The 24,053-nt window shown below is 46.8% G+C and overlaps 9 non-coding genes and 3 pseudogenes across 9 annotated transcripts; all 12 read left to right on the top strand.

Annotated features, from left to right (window-relative positions):
- The first annotated feature begins 936 nt into the window (after nucleotides 1-936).
- LOC130335550 (U2 spliceosomal RNA) lies at nucleotides 937-1,127 on the top strand. The gene has a single exon (XR_008877161.1). It is a non-coding gene; the product is annotated as a U2 spliceosomal RNA (small nuclear RNA).
- A 2,077-nt stretch (nucleotides 1,128-3,204) lies between these two features.
- Nucleotides 3,205-3,364, top strand: LOC130335523 (U2 spliceosomal RNA; annotated as a pseudogene).
- Nucleotides 3,365-4,058: 694 nt separating this feature from the next.
- On the top strand, nucleotides 4,059-4,241 carry LOC130335515 (U2 spliceosomal RNA). Its single transcript, XR_008877139.1, has one exon. It is a non-coding gene; the product is annotated as a U2 spliceosomal RNA (small nuclear RNA).
- A 2,086-nt stretch (nucleotides 4,242-6,327) lies between these two features.
- Nucleotides 6,328-6,518, top strand: LOC130335548 (U2 spliceosomal RNA). The gene has a single exon (XR_008877159.1). It is a non-coding gene; the product is annotated as a U2 spliceosomal RNA (small nuclear RNA).
- A 2,097-nt stretch (nucleotides 6,519-8,615) lies between these two features.
- Nucleotides 8,616-8,775, top strand: LOC130335520 (U2 spliceosomal RNA; annotated as a pseudogene).
- A 686-nt stretch (nucleotides 8,776-9,461) lies between these two features.
- Nucleotides 9,462-9,642, top strand: LOC130335508 (U2 spliceosomal RNA; annotated as a pseudogene).
- Nucleotides 9,643-11,746: 2,104 nt separating this feature from the next.
- Nucleotides 11,747-11,937, top strand: LOC130335547 (U2 spliceosomal RNA). Its single transcript, XR_008877158.1, has one exon. It is a non-coding gene; the product is annotated as a U2 spliceosomal RNA (small nuclear RNA).
- A 2,097-nt stretch (nucleotides 11,938-14,034) lies between these two features.
- LOC130335466 (U2 spliceosomal RNA) lies at nucleotides 14,035-14,225 on the top strand. The gene has a single exon (XR_008877096.1). It is a non-coding gene; the product is annotated as a U2 spliceosomal RNA (small nuclear RNA).
- Nucleotides 14,226-16,316: 2,091 nt separating this feature from the next.
- On the top strand, nucleotides 16,317-16,507 carry LOC130335546 (U2 spliceosomal RNA). The gene has a single exon (XR_008877157.1). It is a non-coding gene; the product is annotated as a U2 spliceosomal RNA (small nuclear RNA).
- A 2,084-nt stretch (nucleotides 16,508-18,591) lies between these two features.
- LOC130335544 (U2 spliceosomal RNA) lies at nucleotides 18,592-18,782 on the top strand. Its single transcript, XR_008877156.1, has one exon. It is a non-coding gene; the product is annotated as a U2 spliceosomal RNA (small nuclear RNA).
- A 2,088-nt stretch (nucleotides 18,783-20,870) lies between these two features.
- On the top strand, nucleotides 20,871-21,061 carry LOC130335543 (U2 spliceosomal RNA). Its single transcript, XR_008877155.1, has one exon. It is a non-coding gene; the product is annotated as a U2 spliceosomal RNA (small nuclear RNA).
- A 2,103-nt stretch (nucleotides 21,062-23,164) lies between these two features.
- On the top strand, nucleotides 23,165-23,355 carry LOC130335542 (U2 spliceosomal RNA). Its single transcript, XR_008877154.1, has one exon. It is a non-coding gene; the product is annotated as a U2 spliceosomal RNA (small nuclear RNA).
- Nucleotides 23,356-24,053: the final 698 nt, after the last annotated feature.

Below are 24,053 nucleotides of genomic sequence, written 5' to 3'. Positions count from 1 at the left end.
AAAGTGATTTCGGCGGAGAAATATATATATATATATATATATATATATATATATATATATATATGCGCACACACACACATAGATATAAACGTATTCTCCGTTGAGATATTGCAGCCGCTGCTGTGTCCAGGCCCAGGAGCCTTAGCACTGTGCTGTGATGTCACTCAATACCACTGACATCACTAGGTGTAAACAACATCTCTCCTTTGCTGTGTATGTGACTATGGAGCTGTTTGGTGATGTCGTCTATTACGGCCTTCATAGAAGCAACAGGAGATTGTTGCATCCATCTTGAACCCTCAGAACTACAGTGCTATGATGTCACTCACTTCCACAGGCCTTGCAGAGTGTAAACAACAACAACCCAGCTTTGTTGTGTATGTAACCAAAGGGATTTGTGATGTCACCTAGAACCTTCACAGCAGCGACAGCTTTATGAGGAGCATCAGCACTGCTCTGCCTGAGCAGAACCATCACCGCCATAGGTTGTCAAATAACCCGGATTTAACCCACACAGGTAAGTCCAATGGGGTGCAGGCATGTCCTCTATGCTTACAGCTTCCCGTGGGTGTTGGTTTGATACCGTTTGGGGACAGCCAAGGAGGCATCTGCAGGCAACAAAGGTAGGTGTGTGCTTGTGTGTGTGTTTCCTATGCAGATCCTAAGCCCAGTGTCACATGCAAGTAGGAGGAGTAAGAAGGGTTCCTGGCAAATCCGGGTTATGGATTGCATTTAAAAAGGCCCCGTGGGAGTGCAATGGGCCCCTGTCTTGCTGCTTAGCAATAATGGTATGGGTTTAGGTTCTGCTGTGTGTACTGGTGGTTGACTGCCCCCCAGCCCAGAGTGTGCATGGAAAATTGTCTGGCAGCCTCCCTGACAGCAAGCAGTGATAGTGCCCATGAAGGGGACCTTGTTGGGCCCGCCCCTTTCACGGTTATCGCTTCTCGGCCTTTTGGCTAAGATCAAGTGTAGTATCTGTTCTTATCAGTTTAATATCTGATACGTCCCCTATCTGGGGACCATATATTAAATGGATTTTTGAGAACGGGGGCCGATTTCGAAGCTTGCTTCCGTCGCCCTATGCATTGACCCGATATGGCAGTATCTTCGGGTACAGTGCACCACCCCCTTACAGGGTTAAAAAGAAAGATTCCTACTTTCATTGCTACCTGCTTGCTGGCTAGCCAGCTAGCCAGCCCTGTGGGCCTTGCTGCTGCTGCAGCCAAAAAACAAAAGGTGCTGCTTCTGCTGCTTCTGCTTCTGCTTGTGTCTGGCCCCTGTTGGAGCGTCCAGGCACAGGACTTCTGCTGCTGCTGACTAAATGGCCTCCTTAATTGGATCATTTGAGTAGCCAGCACACCTGTGCAGGTAGGGCATGACATGATAGGCAGCTGCCTTGATAGCGGGTGGGTGCTGAATGTTCCTAATTGACAAAATAAGATTAATGCTTATGAAGAAATATAAAATCTCATCCCTTCCCCAATATCGCGCCACACCCCTACCCCTTAATTCCCTGGTTGAACGTGATGGACATATGTCTTTTTTCGACCGTACTAACTATGTAACTATGTAACATAACATGGGGGGGGGGGGGTCTCCTGGCTGTTCACACAGGTGTGTCATTGCTGTACATTGACCATGCATTGCTTCTGTGGTATTGCAAAGGCAAAGACAAATGCTTCCAGCCATCCATTGCACTAATGGATTGGTCATCAGCTGGCTGTCTATGTCCCGCATCAATATAGACCAAAGTACAGAGGGTTAGGCTATGCTATTGTGCACCTACCTGATGCATCAGAAGGTGCGAGGCCCTTGCTAAATTCTGTGCACAGACTTTGAGATCTATGCTTTAGACTGTATCTAAACCTGCTCCAACATGGACTGACATTCTGGCCTACTTTCAGCCGATGCGACTTGTCTGTCGCTGAACAGTCGCTTTTTATGTATTCAGCACCTATGTATAATGTTGTAAAAATGCTCTAGAAGCTAAAGTCGCAGAAATGTCACACATATTTGGCCTGCAACTTTCTGTGCGACAAATTCAGACAGGAAAAATCAGTATAAATCCTTAGAAAATTATCCCCCAGTGTCTCCATCTGCTGGCGGTATTGAATAAGCATTGCTGCACTGATGGGGTATGCATTAGACGAAAAAAAAGAAGAAAAAGAAGAATAATACGCCCAGAAAAGAGGCGAAAAGGAGAAAAACGTAAAAAAACGTGAAAAAAAAGTAAGAGGAAGAGAAGGGAAAAAAAGGTGGAAATGGGTTTAAAAGTGATTTCGGCGGAGAAATATATATATATATATATATATATATATATATATATATATATGCGCACACACACACATAGATATAAACGTATTCTCCGTTGAGATATTGCAGCCGCTGCTGTGTCCAGGCCCAGGAGCCTTAGCACTGTGCTGTGATGTCACTCAATACCACTGACATCACTAGGTGTAAACAACATCTCTCCTTTGCTGTGTATGTGACTATGGAGCTGTTTGGTGATGTCGTCTATTACGGCCTTCATAGAAGCAACAGGAGATTGTTGCATCCATCTTGAACCCTCAGAACTACAGTGCTATGATGTCACTCACTTCCACAGGCCTTGCAGAGTGTAAACAACAACAACCCAGCTTTGTTGTGTATGTAACCAAAGGGATTTGTGATGTCACCTAGAACCTTCACAGCAGCGACAGCTTTATGAGGAGCATCAGCACTGCTCTGCCTGAGCAGAACCATCACCGCCATAGGTTGTCAAATAACCCGGATTTAACCCACACAGGTAAGTCCAATGGGGTGCAGGCATGTCCTCTATGCTTACAGCTTCCCGTGGGTGTTGGTTTGATACCGTTTGGGGACAGCCAAGGAGGCATCTGCAGGCAACAAAGGTAGGTGTGTGCTTGTGTGTGTGTTTCCTATGCAGATCCTAAGCCCAGTGTCACATGCAAGTAGGAGGAGTAAGAAGGGTTCCTGCCAAATCCGGGTTATGGATTGCATTTAAAAAGGCCCCGTGGGAGTGCAATGGGCCCCTGTCTTGCTGCTTAGCAATAATGGTATGGGTTTAGGTTCTGCTGTGTGTACTGGTGGTTGACTGCCCCCCAGCCCAGAGTGTGCATGGAAAATTGTCTGGCAGCCTCCCTGACAGCAAGCAGTGATAGTGCCCATGAAGGGGACCTTGTTGGGCCCGCCCCTTTCACGGTTATCGCTTCTCGGCCTTTTGGCTAAGATCAAGTGTAGTATCTGTTCTTATCAGTTTTCATGCTGGTGGGGATGGGTGCTGCATGGAGGATGCAGGTGTACCAGGGCTTTCCGGGGCTGGTTCTGAGGAATCAGCTCGACGGCTGCCCCGATGTGACCTGTTCCCTCCGGGTCTCGCCATGAGGCTGAGAGGGTCTAGAGCCGAGGTACTTTTGTGCCTCGGGGAGTGGTGACCCCCGAGGTGCCGAAACTCACTGGGAGAATAGACTCACTGAGTTGAAGCACGGGCACCATAATCTCTTCACCTTGTGGCACTCACCTCTTGATTCCCGGCCTTCTGGCTAGGATCAGAGAAATTTTTATAGATCCGGCCGGATGTCCGGGCAGTATATCTGCACACATTCACTTATTTATTTCTTTTTTGTCTCACTGTGTCACTTTTTGCGTGTTGTGTGTTCACAGGATTTGTCAGGATGCGGTAGCCCTTCTGGGTGTCCCTCCTGGCGGTCTAGGGGAGGTGTGTGTGGCCATTAGGTTCCGCACCTCCCTGCAAACACCCCGGGTACTCCTGCTTTGGCAGGGTACCTACCGTAATCGGCTCTGCGGGCAGATACCTTGGCTAACGCCAAGGGGGATGCCGGGAGCATTTGTGGTCCCCTAGTAGCTTCGGCGAAAAGGGACATCGAACCTGGAACCTCGCAGGTACCTTTTGGTCCGGAGGCGAAGGGTAAGGTTTGTTGGGGGGCCTCTCTCCTATCGGAGAAGGGCTTGCGATAGACCGCATCCTTTGTGCACGTTTTTTTAGTGTAACACGTTTGTACTTTTTCTTGCACTTTGGGTGAATCGAAAGCACGTTCCTCGGCTTTAGATAAAAAAAAAAAAAAAAATCTGTTCTTATCAGTTTAATATCTGATACGTCCCCTATCTGGGGACCATATATTAAATGGATTTTTGAGAACGGGGGCCGATTTCGAAGCTTGCTTCCGTCGCCCTATGCATTGACCCGATATGGCAGTATCTTCGGGTACAGTGCACCACCCCCTTACAGGGTTAAAAAGAAAGATTCCTACTTTCATTGCTACCTGCTTGCTGGCTAGCCAGCTAGCCAGCCCTGTGGGCCTTGCTGCTGCTGCAGCCAAAAAACAAAAGGTGGTGCTGCTGCTGCTTCTGCTGCTTCTGCTTCTGCTTGTGTCTGGCCCCTGTTGGAGCGTCCAGGCACAGGACTTCTGCTGCTGCTGACTAAATGGCCTCCTTAATTGGATCATTTGAGTAGCCAGCACACCTGTGCAGGTAGGGCATGACATGATAGGCAGCTGCCTTGATAGCGGGTGGGTGCTGAATGTTCCTAATTGACAAAATAAGATTAATGCTTATGAAGAAATATAAAATCTCATCCCTTCCCCAATATCGCGCCACACCCCTACCCCTTAATTCCCTGGTTGAACGTGATGGACATATGTCTTTTTTCGACCGTACTAACTATGTAACTATGTAACATAACATGGGGGGGGGGGGGGGTCTCCTGGCTGTTCACACAGGTGTGTCATTGCTGTACATTGACCATGCATTGCTTCTGTGGTATTGCAAAGGCAAAGACAAATGCTTCCAGCCATCCATTGCACTAATGGATTGGTCATCAGCTGGCTGTCTATGTCCCGCATCAATATAGACCAAAGTACAGAGGGTTAGGCTATGCTATTGTGCACCTACCTGATGCATCAGAAGGTGCGAGGCCCTTGCTAAATTCTGTGCACAGACTTTGAGATCTATGCTTTAGACTGTATCTAAACCTGCTCCAACATGGACTGACATTCTGGCCTACTTTCAGCCGATGCGACTTGTCTGTCGCTGAACAGTCGCTTTTTATGTATTCAGCACCTATGTATAATGTTGTAAAAATGCTCTAGAAGCTAAAGTCGCAGAAATGTCACACATATTTGGCCTGCAACTTTCTGTGCGACAAATTCAGACAGGAAAAATCAGTATAAATCCTTAGAAAATTATCCCCCAGTGTCTCCATCTGCTGGCGGTATTGAATAAGCATTGCTGCACTGATGGGGTATGCATTAGACGAAAAAAAAGAAGAAAAAGAAGAATAATACGCCCAGAAAAGAGGCGAAAAGGAGAAAAACGTAAAAAAACGTGAAAAAAAAGTAAGAGGAAGAGAAGGGAAAAAAAGGTGGAAATGGGTTTAAAAGTGATTTCGGCGGAGAAATATATATATATATATATATATATATATATATATATATATGCGCACACACACACATAGATATAAACGTATTCTCCGTTGAGATATTGCAGCCGCTGCTGTGTCCAGGCCCAGGAGCCTTAGCACTGTGCTGTGATGTCACTCAATACCACTGACATCACTAGGTGTAAACAACATCTCTCCTTTGCTGTGTATGTGACTATGGAGCTGTTTGGTGATGTCGTCTATTACGGCCTTCATAGAAGCAACAGGAGATTGTTGCATCCATCTTGAACCCTCAGAACTACAGTGCTATGATGTCACTCACTTCCACAGGCCTTGCAGAGTGTAAACAACAACAACCCAGCTTTGTTGTGTATGTAACCAAAGGGATTTGTGATGTCACCTAGAACCTTCACAGCAGCGACAGCTTTATGAGGAGCATCAGCACTGCTCTGCCTGAGCAGAACCATCACCGCCATAGGTTGTCAAATAACCCGGATTTAACCCACACAGGTAAGTCCAATGGGGTGCAGGCATGTCCTCTATGCTTACAGCTTCCCGTGGGTGTTGGTTTGATACCGTTTGGGGACAGCCAAGGAGGCATCTGCAGGCAACAAAGGTAGGTGTGTGCTTGTGTGTGTGTTTCCTATGCAGATCCTAAGCCCAGTGTCACATGCAAGTAGGAGGAGTAAGAAGGGTTCCTGGCAAATCCGGGTTATGGATTGCATTTAAAAAGGCCCCGTGGGAGTGCAATGGGCCCCTGTCTTGCTGCTTAGCAATAATGGTATGGGTTTAGGTTCTGCTGTGTGTACTGGTGGTTGACTGCCCCCCAGCCCAGAGTGTGCATGGAAAATTGTCTGGCAGCCTCCCTGACAGCAAGCAGTGATAGTGCCCATGAAGGGGACCTTGTTGGGCCCGCCCCTTTCACGGTTATCGCTTCTCGGCCTTTTGGCTAAGATCAAGTGTAGTATCTGTTCTTATCAGTTTAATATCTGATACGTCCCCTATCTGGGGACCATATATTAAATGGATTTTTGAGAACGGGGGCCGATTTCGAAGCTTGCTTCCGTCGCCCTATGCATTGACCCGATATGGCAGTATCTTCGGGTACAGTGCACCACCCCCTTACAGGGTTAAAAAGAAAGATTCCTACTTTCATTGCTACCTGCTTGCTGGCTAGCCAGCTAGCCAGCCCTGTGGGCCTTGCTGCTGCTGCAGCCAAAAAACAAAAGGTGGTGCTGCTGCTGCTTCTGCTGCTTCTGCTTCTGCTTGTGTCTGGCCCCTGTTGGAGCGTCCAGGCACAGGACTTCTGCTGCTGCTGACTAAATGGCCTCCTTAATTGGATCATTTGAGTAGCCAGCACACCTGTGCAGGTAGGGCATGACATGATAGGCAGCTGCCTTGATAGCGGGTGGGTGCTGAATGTTCCTAATTGACAAAATAAGATTAATGCTTATGAAGAAATATAAAATCTCATCCCTTCCCCAATATCGCGCCACACCCCTACCCCTTAATTCCCTGGTTGAACTTGATGGACATATGTCTTTTTTCGACCGTACTAACTATGTAACTATGTAACATAACATGGGGGGGGGGGGGGGGGGGGTCTCCTGGCTGTTCACACAGGTGTGTCATTGCTGTACATTGACCATGCATTGCTTCTGTGGTATTGCAAAGGCAAAGACAAATGCTTCCAGCCATCCATTGCACTAATGGATTGGTCATCAGCTGGCTGTCTATGTCCCGCATCAATATAGACCAAAGTACAGAGGGTTAGGCTATGCTATTGTGCACCTACCTGATGCATCAGAAGGTGCGAGGCCCTTGCTAAATTCTGTGCACAGACTTTGAGATCTATGCTTTAGACTGTATCTAAACCTGCTCCAACATGGACTGACATTCTGGCCTACTTTCAGCCGATGCGACTTGTCTGTCGCTGAACAGTCGCTTTTTATGTATTCAGCACCTATGTATAATGTTGTAAAAATGCTCTAGAAGCTAAAGTCGCAGAAATGTCACACATATTTGGCCTGCAACTTTCTGTGCGACAAATTCAGACAGGAAAAATCAGTATAAATCCTTAGAAAATTATCCCCCAGTGTCTCCATCTGCTGGCGGTATTGAATAAGCATTGCTGCACTGATGGGGTATGCATTAGACGAAAAAAAAGAAGAAAAAGAAGAATAATACGCCCAGAAAAGAGGCGAAAAGGAGAAAAACGTAAAAAAACGTGAAAAAAAAGTAAGAGGAAGAGAAGGGAAAAAAAGGTGGAAATGGGTTTAAAAGTGATTTCGGCGGAGAAATATATATATATATATATATATATATATATATATATATATATATATGCGCACACACACACATAGATATAAACGTATTCTCCGTTGAGATATTGCAGCCGCTGCTGTGTCCAGGCCCAGGAGCCTTAGCACTGTGCTGTGATGTCACTCAATACCACTGACATCACTAGGTGTAAACAACATCTCTCCTTTGCTGTGTATGTGACTATGGAGCTGTTTGGTGATGTCGTCTATTACGGCCTTCATAGAAGCAACAGGAGATTGTTGCATCCATCTTGAACCCTCAGAACTACAGTGCTATGATGTCACTCACTTCCACAGGCCTTGCAGAGTGTAAACAACAACAACCCAGCTTTGTTGTGTATGTAACCAAAGGGATTTGTGATGTCACCTAGAACCTTCACAGCAGCGACAGCTTTATGAGGAGCATCAGCACTGCTCTGCCTGAGCAGAACCATCACCGCCATAGGTTGTCAAATAACCCGGATTTAACCCACACAGGTAAGTCCAATGGGGTGCAGGCATGTCCTCTATGCTTACAGCTTCCCGTGGGTGTTGGTTTGATACCGTTTGGGGACAGCCAAGGAGGCATCTGCAGGCAACAAAGGTAGGTGTGTGCTTGTGTGTGTGTTTCCTATGCAGATCCTAAGCCCAGTGTCACATGCAAGTAGGAGGAGTAAGAAGGGTTCCTGGCAAATCCGGGTTATGGATTGCATTTAAAAAGGCCCCGTGGGAGTGCAATGGGCCCCTGTCTTGCTGCTTAGCAATAATGGTATGGGTTTAGGTTCTGCTGTGTGTACTGGTGGTTGACTGCCCCCCAGCCCAGAGTGTGCATGGAAAATTGTCTGGCAGCCTCCCTGACAGCAAGCAGTGATAGTGCCCATGAAGGGGACCTTGTTGGGCCCGCCCCTTTCACGGTTATCGCTTCTCGGCCTTTTGGCTAAGATCAAGTGTAGTATCTGTTCTTATCAGTTTTCATGCTGGTGGGGATGGGTGCTGCATGGAGGATGCAGGTGTACCAGGGCTTTCCGGGGCTGGTTCTGAGGAATCAGCTCGACGGCTGCCCCGATGTGACCTGTTCCCTCCGGGTCTCGCCATGAGGCTGAGAGGGTCTAGAGCCGAGGTACTTTTGTGCCTCGGGGAGTGGTGACCCTGAGGTGCCGAAACTCACTGGGAGAATAGACTCACTGGGTTGAAGCACGGGCACCATAATCTCTTCACCTTGTGGCACTCACCTCTTGATTCCCGGCCTTCTGGCTAGGATCAGAGAAATTTTTATAGATCCGGCCGGATGTCCGGGCAGTATATCTGCACACATTCACTTATTTATTTCTTTTTTGTCTCACTGTGTCACTTTTTGCGTGTTGTGTGTTCACAGGATTTGTCAGGATGCGGTAGCCCTTCTGGGTGTCCCTCCTGGCGGTCTAGGGGAGGTGTGTGTGGCCATTAGGTTCCGCACCTCCCTGCAAACACCCCGGGTACTCCTGCTTTGGCAGGGTACCTACCGTAATCGGCTCTGCGGGCAGATACCTTGGCTAACGCCAAGGGGGATGCCGGGAGCATTTGTGGTCCCCTAGTAGCTTCGGCGAAAAGGGACATCGAACCTGGAACCTCGCAGGTACCTTTTGGTCCGGAGGCGAAGGGTAAGGTTTGTTGGGGGGCCTCTCTCCTATCGGAGAAGGGCTTGCGATAGACCGCATCCTTTGTGCACGTTTTTTTAGTGTAACACGTTTGCACTTTTTCTTGCACTTTGGGTGAATCGAAAGCACGTTCCTCGGCTTTAGATAAAGAAAATCTGTTCTTATCAGTTTAATATCTGATACGTCCCCTATCTGGGGACCATATATTAAATGGATTTTTGAGAACGGGGGCCGATTTCGAAGCTTGCTTCCGTCGCCCTATGCATTGACCCGATATGGCAGTATCTTCGGGTACAGTGCACCACCCCCTTACAGGGTTAAAAAGAAAGATTCCTACTTTCATTGCTACCTGCTTGCTGGCTAGCCAGCTAGCCAGCCCTGTGGGCCTTGCTGCTGCTGCAGCCAAAAAACAAAAGGTGGTGCTGCTGCTGCTTCTGCTGCTTCTGCTTCTGCTTGTGTCTGGCCCCTGTTGGAGCGTCCAGGCACAGGACTTCTGCTGCTGCTGACTAAATGGCCTCCTTAATTGGATCATTTGAGTAGCCAGCACACCTGTGCAGGTAGGGCATGACATGATAGGCAGCTGCCTTGATAGCGGGTGGGTGCTGAATGTTCCTAATTGACAAAATAAGATTAATGCTTATGAAGAAATATAAAATCTCATCCCTTCCCCAATATCGCGCCACACCCCTACCCCTTAATTCCCTGGTTGAACGTGATGGACATATGTCTTTTTTCGACCGTACTAACTATGTAACTATGTAACATAACATGGGGGGGGGGGGGGGGGTCTCCTGGCTGTTCACACAGGTGTGTCATTGCTGTACATTGACCATGCATTGCTTCTGTGGTATTGCAAAGGCAAAGACAAATGCTTCCAGCCATCCATTGCACTAATGGATTGGTCATCAGCTGGCTGTCTATGTCCCGCATCAATATAGACCAAAGTACAGAGGGTTAGGCTATGCTATTGTGCACCTACCTGATGCATCAGAAGGTGCGAGGCCCTTGCTAAATTCTGTGCACAGACTTTGAGATCTATGCTTTAGACTGTATCTAAACCTGCTCCAACATGGACTGACATTCTGGCCTACTTTCAGCCGATGCGACTTGTCTGTCGCTGAACAGTCGCTTTTTATGTATTCAGCACCTATGTATAATGTTGTAAAAATGCTCTAGAAGCTAAAGTCGCAGAAATGTCACACATATTTGGCCTGCAACTTTCTGTGCGACAAATTCAGACAGGAAAAATCAGTATAAATCCTTAGAAAATTATCCCCCAGTGTCTCCATCTGCTGGCGGTATTGAATAAGCATTGCTGCACTGATGGGGTATGCATTAGACGAAAAAAAAGAAGAAAAAGAAGAATAATACGCCCAGAAAAGAGGCGAAAAGGAGAAAAACGTAAAAAAACGTGAAAAAAAAGTAAGAGGAAGAGAAGGGAAAAAAAGGTGGAAATGGGTTTAAAAGTGATTTCGGCGGAGAAATATATATATATATATATATATATATATATATATATATATATATATATATATATATGCGCACACACACACATAGATATAAACGTATTCTCCGTTGAGATATTGCAGCCGCTGCTGTGTCCAGGCCCAGGAGCCTTAGCACTGTGCTGTGATGTCACTCAATACCACTGACATCACTAGGTGTAAACAACATCTCTCCTTTGCTGTGTATGTGACTATGGAGCTGTTTGGTGATGTCGTCTATTACGGCCTTCATAGAAGCAACAGGAGATTGTTGCATCCATCTTGAACCCTCAGAACTACAGTGCTATGATGTCACTCACTTCCACAGGCCTTGCAGAGTGTAAACAACAACAACCCAGCTTTGTTGTGTATGTAACCAAAGGGATTTGTGATGTCACCTAGAACCTTCACAGCAGCGACAGCTTTATGAGGAGCATCAGCACTGCTCTGCCTGAGCAGAACCATCACCGCCATAGGTTGTCAAATAACCCGGATTTAACCCACACAGGTAAGTCCAATGGGGTGCAGGCATGTCCTCTATGCTTACAGCTTCCCGTGGGTGTTGGTTTGATACCGTTTGGGGACAGCCAAGGAGGCATCTGCAGGCAACAAAGGTAGGTGTGTGCTTGTGTGTGTGTTTCCTATGCAGATCCTAAGCCCAGTGTCACATGCAAGTAGGAGGAGTAAGAAGGGTTCCTGGCAAATCCGGGTTATGGATTGCATTTAAAAAGGCCCCGTGGGAGTGCAATGGGCCCCTGTCTTGCTGCTTAGCAATAATGGTATGGGTTTAGGTTCTGCTGTGTGTACTGGTGGTTGACTGCCCCCCAGCCCAGAGTGTGCATGGAAAATTGTCTGGCAGCCTCCCTGACAGCAAGCAGTGATAGTGCCCATGAAGGGGACCTTGTTGGGCCCGCCCCTTTCACGGTTATCGCTTCTCGGCCTTTTGGCTAAGATCAAGTGTAGTATCTGTTCTTATCAGTTTAATATCTGATACGTCCCCTATCTGGGGACCATATATTAAATGGATTTTTGAGAACGGGGGCCGATTTCGAAGCTTGCTTCCGTCGCCCTATGCATTGACCCGATATGGCAGTATCTTCGGGTACAGTGCACCACCCCCTTACAGGGTTAAAAAGAAAGATTCCTACTTTCATTGCTACCTGCTTGCTGGCTAGCCAGCTAGCCAGCCCTGTGGGCCTTGCTGCTGCTGCAGCCAAAAAACAAAAGGTGGTGCTGCTGCTGCTTCTGCTGCTTCTGCTTCTGCTTGTGTCTGGCCCCTGTTGGAGTGTCCAGGCACAGGACTTCTGCTGCTGCTGACTAAATGGCCTCCTTAATTGGATCATTTGAGTAGCCAGCACACCTGTGCAGGTAGGGCATGACATGATAGGCAGCTGCCTTGATAGCGGGTGGGTGCTGAATGTTCCTAATTGACAAAATAAGATTAATGCTTATGAAGAAATATAAAATCTCATCCCTTCCCCAATATCGCGCCACACCCCTACCCCTTAATTCCCTGGTTGAACGTGATGGACATATGTCTTTTTTCGACCGTACTAACTATGTAACTATGTAACATAACATGGGGGGGGGGGGGGGGGTCTCCTGGCTGTTCACACAGGTGTGTCATTGCTGTACATTGACCATGCATTGCTTCTGTGGTATTGCAAAGGCAAAGACAAATGCTTCCAGCCATCCATTGCACTAATGGATTGGTCATCAGCTGGCTGTCTATGTCCCGCATCAATATAGACCAAAGTACAGAGGGTTAGGCTATGCTATTGTGCACCTACCTGATGCATCAGAAGGTGCGAGGCCCTTGCTAAATTCTGTGCACAGACTTTGAGATCTATGCTTTAGACTGTATCTAAACCTGCTCCAACATGGACTGACATTCTGGCCTACTTTCAGCCGATGCGACTTGTCTGTCGCTGAACAGTCGCTTTTTATGTATTCAGCACCTATGTATAATGTTGTAAAAATGCTCTAGAAGCTAAAGTCGCAGAAATGTCACACATATTTGGCCTGCAACTTTCTGTGCGACAAATTCAGACAGGAAAAATCAGTATAAATCCTTAGAAAATTATCCCCCAGTGTCTCCATCTGCTGGCGGTATTGAATAAGCATTGCTGCACTGATGGGGTATGCATTAGACGAAAAAAAAGAAGAAAAAGAAGAATAATACGCCCAGAAAAGAGGCGAAAAGGAGAAAAACGTAAAAAAACGTGAAAAAAAAGTAAGAGGAAGAGAAGGGAAAAAAAGGTGGAAATGGGTTTAAAAGTGATTTCGGCGGAGAAATATATATATATATATATATATATATATATATATATATATATATATATATGCGCACACACACACATAGATATAAACGTATTCTCCGTTGAGATATTGCAGCCGCTGCTGTGTCCAGGCCCAGGAGCCTTAGCACTGTGCTGTGATGTCACTCAATACCACTGACATCACTAGGTGTAAACAACATCTCTCCTTTGCTGTGTATGTGACTATGGAGCTGTTTGGTGATGTCGTCTATTACGGCCTTCATAGAAGCAACAGGAGATTGTTGCATCCATCTTGAACCCTCAGAACTACAGTGCTATGATGTCACTCACTTCCACAGGCCTTGCAGAGTGTAAACAACAACAACCCAGCTTTGTTGTGTATGTAACCAAAGGGATTTGTGATGTCACCTGAACCTTCACAGCAGCGACAGCTTTATGAGGAGCATCAGCACTGCTCTGCCTGAGCAGAACCATCACCGCCATAGGTTGTCAAATAACCCGGATTTAACCCACACAGGTAAGTCCAATGGGGTGCAGGCATGTCCTCTATGCTTACAGCTTCCCGTGGGTGTTGGTTTGATACCGTTTGGGGACAGCCAAGGAGGCATCTGCAGGCAACAAAGGTAGGTGTGTGCTTGTGTGTGTGTTTCCTATGCAGATCCTAAGCCCAGTGTCACATGCAAGTAGGAGGAGTAAGAAGGGTTCCTGGCAAATCCGGGTTATGGATTGCATTTAAAAAGGCCCCGTGGGAGTGCAATGGGCCCCTGTCTTGCTGCTTAGCAATAATGGTATGGGTTTAGGTTCTGCTGTGTGTACTGGTGGTTGACTGCCCCCCAGCCCAGAGTGTGCATGGAAAATTGTCTGGCAGCCTCCCTGACAGCAAGCAGTGATAGTGCCCATGAAGGGGACCTTGTTGGGCCCGCCCCTTTCACGGTTATCGCTTCTCGGCCTTTTGGCTAAGATCAAGTGTAGTATCTGTTCTTATCAGTTTAATATCTGATACGTCCCCTATCTGGGGACCATATATTAAATGGATTTTTGAGAACGGGGGCCGATTTTGAAGCTTGCTTCCGTCGCCCTATGCATTGACCCGATATGGCAGTATCTTCGGGTACAGTGCACCACCCCCTTACAGGGTTAAAAAGAAAGATTCCTACTTTCATTGCTACCTGCTTGCTGGCTAGCCAGCTAGCCAGCCCTGTGGGCCTTGCTGCTGCTGCAGCCAAAAAACAAAAGGTGGTGCTGCTGCTGCTTCTGCTGCTTCTGCTTCTGCTTGTGTCTGGCCCCTGTTGGAGCGTCCAGGCACAGGACTTCTGCTGCTGCTGACTAAATGGCCTCCTTAATTGGATCATTTGAGTAGCCAGCACACCTGTGCAGGTAGGGCATGACATGATAGGCAGCTGCCTTGATAGCGGGTGGGTGCTGAATGTTCCTAATTGACAAAATAAGATTAATGCTTATGAAGAAATATAAAATCTCATCCCTTCCCCAATATCGCGCCACACCCCTACCCCTTAATTCCCTGGTTGAACGTGATGGACATATGTCTTTTTTCGACCGTACTAACTATGTAACTATGTAACATAACATGGGGGGGGGGGGGGTCTCCTGGCTGTTCACACAGGTGTGTCATTGCTGTACATTGACCATGCATTGCTTCTGTGGTATTGCAAAGGCAAAGACAAATGCTTCCAGCCATCCATTGCACTAATGGATTGGTCATCAGCTGGCTGTCTATGTCCCGCATCAATATAGACCAAAGTACAGAGGGTTAGGCTATGCTATTGTGCACCTACCTGATGCATCAGAAGGTGCGAGGCCCTTGCTAAATTCTGTGCACAGACTTTGAGATCTATGCTTTAGACTGTATCTAAACCTGCTCCAACATGGACTGACATTCTGGCCTACTTTCAGCCGATGCGACTTGTCTGTCGCTGAACAGTCGCTTTTTATGTATTCAGCACCTATGTATAATGTTGTAAAAATGCTCTAGAAGCTAAAGTCGCAGAAATGTCACACATATTTGGCCTGCAACTTTCTGTGCGACAAATTCAGACAGGAAAAATCAGTATAAATCCTTAGAAAATTATCCCCCAGTGTCTCCATCTGCTGGCGGTATTGAATAAGCATTGCTGCACTGATGGGGTATGCATTAGACGAAAAAAAAGAAGAAAAAGAAGAATAATACGCCCAGAAAAGAGGCGAAAAGGAGAAAAACGTAAAAAAACGTGAAAAAAAAGTAAGAGGAAGAGAAGGGAAAAAAAGGTGGAAATGGGTTTAAAAGTGATTTCGGCGGAGAAATATATATATATATATATATATATATATATATATATATATATATATGCGCACACACACACATAGATATAAACGTATTCTCCGTTGAGATATTGCAGCCGCTGCTGTGTCCAGGCCCAGGAGCCTTAGCACTGTGCTGTGATGTCACTCAATACCACTGACATCACTAGGTGTAAACAACATCTCTCCTTTGCTGTGTATGTGACTATGGAGCTGTTTGGTGATGTCGTCTATTACGGCCTTCATAGAAGCAACAGGAGATTGTTGCATCCATCTTGAACCCTCAGAACTACAGTGCTATGATGTCACTCACTTCCACAGGCCTTGCAGAGTGTAAACAACAACAACCCAGCTTTGTTGTGTATGTAACCAAAGGGATTTGTGATGTCACCTAGAACCTTCACAGCAGCGACAGCTTTATGAGGAGCATCAGCACTGCTCTGCCTGAGCAGAACCATCACCGCCATAGGTTGTCAAATAACCCGGATTTAACCCACACAGGTAAGTCCAATGGGGTGCAGGCATGTCCTCTATGCTTACAGCTTCCCGTGGGTGTTGGTTTGATACCGTTTGGGGACAGCCAAGGAGGCATCTGCAGGCAACAAAGGTAGGTGTGTGCTTGTGTGTGTGTTTCCTATGCAGATCCTAAGCCCAGTGTCACATGCAAGTAGGAGGAGTAAGAAGGGTTCCTGGCAAATCCGGGTTATGGATTGCATTTAAAAAGGCCCCGTGGGAGTGCAATGGGCCCCTGTCTTGCTGCTTAGCAATAATGGTATGGGTTTAGGTTCTGCTGTGTGTACTGGTGGTTGACTGCCCCCCAGCCCAGAGTGTGCATGGAAAATTGTCTGGCAGCCTCCCTGACAGCAAGCAGTGATAGTGCCCATGAAGGGGACCTTGTTGGGCCCGCCCCTTTCACGGTTATCGCTTCTCGGCCTTTTGGCTAAGATCAAGTGTAGTATCTGTTCTTATCAGTTTAATATCTGATACGTCCCCTATCTGGGGACCATATATTAAATGGATTTTTGAGAACGGGGGCCGATTTCGAAGCTTGCTTCCGTCGCCCTATGCATTGACCCGATATGGCAGTATCTTCGGGTACAGTGCACCACCCCCTTACAGGGTTAAAAAGAAAGATTCCTACTTTCATTGCTACCTGCTTGCTGGCTAGCCAGCTAGCCAGCCCTGTGGGCCTTGCTGCTGCTGCAGCCAAAAAACAAAAGGTGGTGCTGCTGCTGCTTCTGCTGCTTCTGCTTCTGCTTGTGTCTGGCCCCTGTTGGAGCGTCCAGGCACAGGACTTCTGCTGCTGCTGACTAAATGGCCTCCTTAATTGGATCATTTGAGTAGCCAGCACACCTGTGCAGGTAGGGCATGACATGATAGGCAGCTGCCTTGATAGCGGGTGGGTGCTGAATGTTCCTAATTGACAAAATAAGATTAATGCTTATGAAGAAATATAAAATCTCATCCCTTCCCCAATATCGCGCCACACCCCTACCCCTTAATTCCCTGGTTGAACGTGATGGACATATGTCTTTTTTCGACCGTACTAACTATGTAACTATGTAACATAACATGGGGGGGGGGGGGGGGTCTCCTGGCTGTTCACACAGGTGTGTCATTGCTGTACATTGACCATGCATTGCTTCTGTGGTATTGCAAAGGCAAAGACAAATGCTTCCAGCCATCCATTGCACTAATGGATTGGTCATCAGCTGGCTGTCTATGTCCCGCATCAATATAGACCAAAGTACAGAGGGTTAGGCTATGCTATTGTGCACCTACCTGATGCATCAGAAGGTGCGAGGCCCTTGCTAAATTCTGTGCACAGACTTTGAGATCTATGCTTTAGACTGTATCTAAACCTGCTCCAACATGGACTGACATTCTGGCCTACTTTCAGCCGATGCGACTTGTCTGTCGCTGAACAGTCGCTTTTTATGTATTCAGCACCTATGTATAATGTTGTAAAAATGCTCTAGAAGCTAAAGTCGCAGAAATGTCACACATATTTGGCCTGCAACTTTCTGTGCGACAAATTCAGACAGGAAAAATCAGTATAAATCCTTAGAAAATTATCCCCCAGTGTCTCCATCTGCTGGCGGTATTGAATAAGCATTGCTGCACTGATGGGGTATGCATTAGACGAAAAAAAAGAAGAAAAAGAAGAATAATACGCCCAGAAAAGAGGTGAAAAGGAGAAAAACGTAAAAAAACGTGAAAAAAAAGTAAGAGGAAGAGAAGGGAAAAAAAGGTGGAAATGGGTTTAAAAGTGATTTCGGCGGAGAATATATATATATATATATATATATATATATATATATATGCGCACACACACACATAGATATAAACGTATTCTCCGTTGAGATATTGCAGCCGCTGCTGTGTCCAGGCCCAGGAGCCTTAGCACTGTGCTGTGATGTCACTCAATACCACTGACATCACTAGGTGTAAACAACATCTCTCCTTTGCTGTGTATGTGACTATGGAGCTGTTTGGTGATGTCGTCTATTACGGCCTTCATAGAAGCAACAGGAGATTGTTGCATCCATCTTGAACCCTCAGAACTACAGTGCTATGATGTCACTCACTTCCACAGGCCTTGCAGAGTGTAAACAACAACAACCCAGCTTTGTTGTGTATGTAACCAAAGGGATTTGTGATGTCACCTAGAACCTTCACAGCAGCGACAGCTTTATGAGGAGCATCAGCACTGCTCTGCCTGAGCAGAACCATCACCGCCATAGGTTGTCAAATAACCCGGATTTAACCCACACAGGTAAGTCCAATGGGGTGCAGGCATGTCCTCTATGCTTACAGCTTCCCGTGGGTGTTGGTTTGATACCGTTTGGGGACAGCCAAGGAGGCATCTGCAGGCAACAAAGGTAGGTGTGTGCTTGTGTGTGTGTTTCCTATGCAGATCCTAAGCCCAGTGTCACATGCAAGTAGGAGGAGTAAGAAGGGTTCCTGGCAAATCCGGGTTATGGATTGCATTTAAAAAGGCCCCGTGGGAGTGCAATGGGCCCCTGTCTTGCTGCTTAGCAATAATGGTATGGGTTTAGGTTCTGCTGTGTGTACTGGTGGTTGACTGCCCCCCAGCCCAGAGTGTGCATGGAAAATTGTCTGGCAGCCTCCCTGACAGCAAGCAGTGATAGTGCCCATGAAGGGGACCTTGTTGGGCCCGCCCCTTTCACGGTTATCGCTTCTCGGCCTTTTGGCTAAGATCAAGTGTAGTATCTGTTCTTATCAGTTTAATATCTGATACGTCCCCTATCTGGGGACCATATATTAAATGGATTTTTGAGAACGGGGGCCGATTTCGAAGCTTGCTTCCGTCGCCCTATGCATTGACCCGATATGGCAGTATCTTCGGGTACAGTGCACCACCCCCTTACAGGGTTAAAAAGAAAGATTCCTACTTTCATTGCTACCTGCTTGCTGGCTAGCCAGCTAGCCAGCCCTGTGGGCCTTGCTGCTGCTGCAGCCAAAAAACAAAAGGTGGTGCTGCTGCTGCTTCTGCTGCTTCTGCTTCTGCTTGTGTCTGGCCCCTGTTGGAGCGTCCAGGCACAGGACTTCTGCTGCTGCTGACTAAATGGCCTCCTTAATTGGATCATTTGAGTAGCCAGCACACCTGTGCAGGTAGGGCATGACATGATAGGCAGCTGCCTTGATAGCGGGTGGGTGCTGAATGTTCCTAATTGACAAAATAAGATTAATGCTTATGAAGAAATATAAAATCTCATCCCTTCCCCAATATCGCGCCACACCCCTACCCCTTAATTCCCTGGTTGAACGTGATGGACATATGTCTTTTTTCGACCGTACTAACTATGTAACTATGTAACATAACATGGGGGGGGGGGGGGGTCTCCTGGCTGTTCACACAGGTGTGTCATTGCTGTACATTGACCATGCATTGCTTCTGTGGTATTGCAAAGGCAAAGACAAATGCTTCCAGCCATCCATTGCACTAATGGATTGGTCATCAGCTGGCTGTCTATGTCCCGCATCAATATAGACCAAAGTACAGAGGGTTAGGCTATGCTATTGTGCACCTACCTGATGCATCAGAAGGTGCGAGGCCCTTGCTAAATTCTGTGCACAGACTTTGAGATCTATGCTTTAGACTGTATCTAAACCTGCTCCAACATGGACTGACATTCTGGCCTACTTTCAGCCGATGCGACATGTCTGTCGCTGAACAGTCGCTTTTTATGTATTCAGCACCTATGTATAATGTTGTAAAAATGCTCTAGAAGCTAAAGTCGCAGAAATGTCACACATATTTGGCCTGCAACTTTCTGTGCGACAAATTCAGACAGGAAAAATCAGTATAAATCCTTAGAAAATTATCCCCCAGTGTCTCCATCTGCTGGCGGTATTGAATAAGCATTGCTGCACTGATGGGGTATGCATTAGACGAAAAAAAAGAAGAAAAAGAAGAATAATACGCCCAGAAAAGAGGCGAAAAGGAGAAAAACGTAAAAAAACGTGAAAAAAAAGTAAGAGGAAGAGAAGGGAAAAAAAGGTGGAAATGGGTTTAAAAGTGATTTCGGCGGAGAAATATATATATATATATATATATATATATATATATATATATATGCGCACACACACACATAGATATAAACGTATTCTCCGTTGAGATATTGCAGCCGCTGCTGTGTCCAGGCCCAGGAGCCTTAGCACTGTGCTGTGATGTCACTCAATACCACTGACATCACTAGGTGTAAACAACATCTCTCCTTTGCTGTGTATGTGACTATGGAGCTGTTTGGTGATGTCGTCTATTACGGCCTTCATAGAAGCAACAGGAGATTGTTGCATCCATCTTGAACCCTCAGAACTACAGTGCTATGATGTCACTCACTTCCACAGGCCTTGCAGAGTGTAAACAACAACAACCCAGCTTTGTTGTGTATGTAACCAAAGGGATTTGTGATGTCACCTAGAACCTTCACAGCAGCGACAGCTTTATGAGGAGCATCAGCACTGCTCTGCCTGAGCAGAACCATCACCGCCATAGGTTGTCAAATAACCCGGATTTAACCCACACAGGTAAGTCCAATGGGGTGCAGGCATGTCCTCTATGCTTACAGCTTCCCGTGGGTGTTGGTTTGATACCGTTTGGGGACAGCCAAGGAGGCATCTGCAGGCAACAAAGGTAGGTGTGTGCTTGTGTGTGTGTTTCCTATGCAGATCCTAAGCCCAGTGTCACATGCAAGTAGGAGGAGTAAGAAGGGTTCCTGGCAAATCCGGGTTATGGATTGCATTTAAAAAGGCCCCGTGGGAGTGCAATGGGCCCCTGTCTTGCTGCTTAGCAATAATGGTATGGGTTTAGGTTCTGCTGTGTGTACTGGTGGTTGACTGCCCCCCAGCCCAGAGTGTGCATGGAAAATTGTCTGGCAGCCTCCCTGACAGCAAGCAGTGATAGTGCCCATGAAGGGGACCTTGTTGGGCCCGCCCCTTTCACGGTTATCGCTTCTCGGCCTTTTGGCTAAGATCAAGTGTAGTATCTGTTCTTATCAGTTTAATATCTGATACGTCCCCTATCTGGGGACCATATATTAAATGGATTTTTGAGAACGGGGGCCGATTTCGAAGCTTGCTTCCGTCGCCCTATGCATTGACCCGATATGGCAGTATCTTCGGGTACAGTGCACCACCCCCTTACAGGGTTAAAAAGAAAGATTCCTACTTTCATTGCTACCTGCTTGCTGGCTAGCCAGCTAGCCAGCCCTGTGGGCCTTGCTGCTGCTGCAGCCAAAAAACAAAAGGTGGTGCTGCTGCTGCTTCTGCTGCTTCTGCTTCTGCTTGTGTCTGGCCCCTGTTGGAGCGTCCAGGCACAGGACTTCTGCTGCTGCTGACTAAATGGCCTCCTTAATTGGATCATTTGAGTAGCCAGCACACCTGTGCAGGTAGGGCATGACATGATAGGCAGCTGCCTTGATAGCGGGTGGGTGCTGAATGTTCCTAATTGACAAAATAAGATTAATGCTTATGAAGAAATATAAAATCTCATCCCTTCCCCAATATCGCGCCACACCCCTACCCCTTAATTCCCTGGTTGAACGTGATGGACATATGTCTTTTTTCGACCGTACTAACTATGTAACTATGTAACATAACATGGGGGGGGGGGGGGGGGGGGTCTCCTGGCTGTTCACACAGGTGTGTCATTGCTGTACATTGACCATGCATTGCTTCTGTGGTATTGCAAAGGCAAAGACAAATGCTTCCAGCCATCCATTGCACTAATGGATTGGTCATCAGCTGGCTGTCTATGTCCCGCATCAATATAGACCAAAGTACAGAGGGTTAGGCTATGCTATTGTGCACCTACCTGATGCATCAGAAGGTGCGAGGCCCTTGCTAAATTCTGTGCACAGACTTTGAGATCTATGCTTTAGACTGTATCTAAACCTGCTCCAACATGGACTGACATTCTGGCCTACTTTCAGCCGATGCGACTTGTCTGTCGCTGAACAGTCGCTTTTTATGTATTCAGCACCTATGTATAATGTTGTAAAAATGCTCTAGAAGCTAAAGTCGCAGAAATGTCACACATATTTGGCCTGCAACTTTCTGTGCGACAAATTCAGACAGGAAAAATCAGTATAAATCCTTAGAAAATTATCCCCCAGTGTCTCCATCTGCTGGCGGTATTGAATAAGCATTGCTGCACTGATGGGGTATGCATTAGACGAAAAAAAAGAAGAAAAAGAAGAATAATACGCCCAGGAAAGAGGCGAAAAGGAGAAAAACGTAAAAAAACGTGAAAAAAAAGTAAGAGGAAGAGAAGGGAAAAAAAGGTGGAAATGGGTTTAAAAGTGATTTCGGCGGAGAAATATATATATATATATATATATATATATATATATATATATATATATATATATGCGCACACACACACATAGATATAAACGTATTCTCCGTTGAGATATTGCAGCCGCTGCTGTGTCCAGGCCCAGGAGCCTTAGCACTGTGCTGTGATGTCACTCAATACCACTGACATCACTAGGTGTAAACAACATCTCTCCTTTGCTGTGTATGTGACTATGGAGCTGTTTGGTGATGTCGTCTATTACGGCCTTCATAGAAGCAACAGGAGATTGTTGCATCCATCTTGAACCCTCAGAACTACAGTGCTATGATGTCACTCACTTCCACAGGCCTTGCAGAGTGTAAACAACAACAACCCAGCTTTGTTGTGTATGTAACCAAAGGGATTTGTGATGTCACCTAGAACCTTCACAGCAGCGACAGCTTTATGAGGAGCATCAGCACTGCTCTGCCTGAGCAGAACCATCACCGCCATAGGTTGTCAAATAACCCGGATTTAACCCACACAGGTAAGTCCAATGGGGTGCAGGCATGTCCTCTATGCTTACAGCTTCCCGTGGGTGTTGGTTTGATACCGTTTGGGGACAGCCAAGGAGGCATCTGCAGGCAACAAAGGTAGGTGTGTGCTTGTGTGTGTGTTTCCTATGCAGATCCTAAGCCCAGTGTCACATGCAAGTAGGAGGAGTAAGAAGGGTTCCTGGCAAATCCGGGTTATGGATTGCATTTAAAAAGGCCCCGTGGGAGTGCAATGGGCCCCTGTCTTGCTGCTTAGCAATAATGGTATGGGTTTAGGTTCTGCTGTGTGTACTGGTGGTTGACTGCCCCCCAGCCCAGAGTGTGCATGGAAAATTGTCTGGCAGCCTCCCTGACAGCAAGCAGTGATAGTGCCCATGAAGGGGACCTTGTTGGGCCCGCCCCTTTCACGGTTATCGCTTCTCGGCCTTTTGGCTAAGATCAAGTGTAGTATCTGTTCTTATCAGTTTAATATCTGATACGTCCCCTATCTGGGGACCATATATTAAATGGATTTTTGAGAACGGGGGCCGATTTCGAAGCTTGCTTCCGTCGCCCTATGCATTGACCCGATATGGCAGTATCTTCGGGTACAGTGCACCACCCCCTTACAGGGTTAAAAAGAAAGATTCCTACTTTCATTGCTACCTGCTTGCTGGCTAGCCAGCTAGCCAGCCCTGTGGGCCTTGCTGCTGCTGCAGCCAAAAAACAAAAGGTGGTGCTGCTGCTGCTTCTGCTGCTTCTGCTTCTGCTTGTGTCTGGCCCCTGTTGGAGCGTCCAGGCACAGGACTTCTGCTGCTGCTGACTAAATGGCCTCCTTAATTGGATCATTTGAGTAGCCAGCACACCTGTGCAGGTAGGGCATGACATGATAGGCAGCTGCCTTGATAGCGGGTGGGTGCTGAATGTTCCTAATTGACAAAATAAGATTAATGCTTATGAAGAAATATAAAATCTCATCCCTTCCCCAATATCGCGCCACACCCCTACCCCTTAATTCCCTGGTTGAACGTGATGGACATATGTCTTTTTTCGACCGTACTAACTATGTAACTATGTAACATAACATGGGGGGGGGGGGGGGGGGGTCTCCTGGCTGTTCACACAGGTGTGTCATTGCTGTACATTGACCATGCATTGCTTCTGTGGTATTGCAAAGGCAAAGACAAATGCTTCCAGCCATCCATTGCACTAATGGATTGGTCATCAGCTGGCTGTCTATGTCCCGCATCAATATAGACCAAAGTACAGAGGGTTAGGCTATGCTATTGTGCACCTACCTGATGCATCAGAAGGTGCGAGGC

The sequence above is a fragment of the Hyla sarda genome, unplaced genomic scaffold (genome assembly GCF_029499605.1).
Source record: "Hyla sarda isolate aHylSar1 unplaced genomic scaffold, aHylSar1.hap1 scaffold_451, whole genome shotgun sequence".
NCBI classification, from domain to species: Eukaryota; Metazoa; Chordata; class Amphibia; order Anura; family Hylidae; genus Hyla; species Hyla sarda.
This window is presented reverse-complemented; position numbering and strand designations above follow the sequence as displayed.